Source organism: Penaeus monodon, chromosome 23, assembly GCF_015228065.2.
Source record: "Penaeus monodon isolate SGIC_2016 chromosome 23, NSTDA_Pmon_1, whole genome shotgun sequence".
In the NCBI taxonomy this organism is placed as follows: Eukaryota; Metazoa; Arthropoda; class Malacostraca; order Decapoda; family Penaeidae; genus Penaeus; species Penaeus monodon.
This window is the reverse complement of record NC_051408.1, coordinates 42845390-42846163: the sequence shown is the minus strand read 5'-3', so window position 1 is coordinate 42846163 and position 774 is coordinate 42845390.

Sequence of the window (774 nt, the reverse complement as noted above, 5' to 3'; positions counted from 1 at the left end):
GTAACCTCATTATCCCACGTCGATACTCCATAGCCGGGTGCAGTTTAACGTCATACACAGGGCACACTGATACACATTGATGATTAAATACATGATCATACACACTGATGATTACATCGTCTTTTTAGTATATATGAACTTCTAAAGTGATCTTTCATTGGGGCCATTTCATTGGCATCAAAGGAGGTGAAGTTAAAGGTATTACAACTTTGCCTGGTTATTTGATTGCCTATCTTCACTTTTTCTACGTTTATGTATATGTAATCCTTTTCCAGAATTCTCAATTTATAAAAGAGATTAAAAATGAGTCAAAAGAGATTTTAACGTAAGATTGCAGTCATAAGATGCAGTCTATTATCAACTTGACTTTTATTAATTCTATCATGTTATAACGCCATCCTAGTTATCTCAGTCTCACGCTGGAAAAATCTGACGCAATGAATAAGTTTCCCTTCAAATTTCACATTTTCTATTTTAGATTTTCTTTAAATTGGGTAGACTATTTTATATATCCGAAGTTTTATTATTTATCAGTATTTATGATGACAAGGCAATCAGACTTGGAAAAAAATGGGTAACATATTTTAGATATTAGCGATATTATAATAACTATACTGTCATCATAAGATCCCACAATCTCTCGCTAAAATTTCAATAAATCTTTTTTTTAATCAATTAAACCTGATTGTGGCATCATTTGCAAGTTCAAGCGAGTGTGCCATTTGATAAAGTAATATCCGGAAGCTGCGCACGGGGAGACCGGGGGCCTATAGA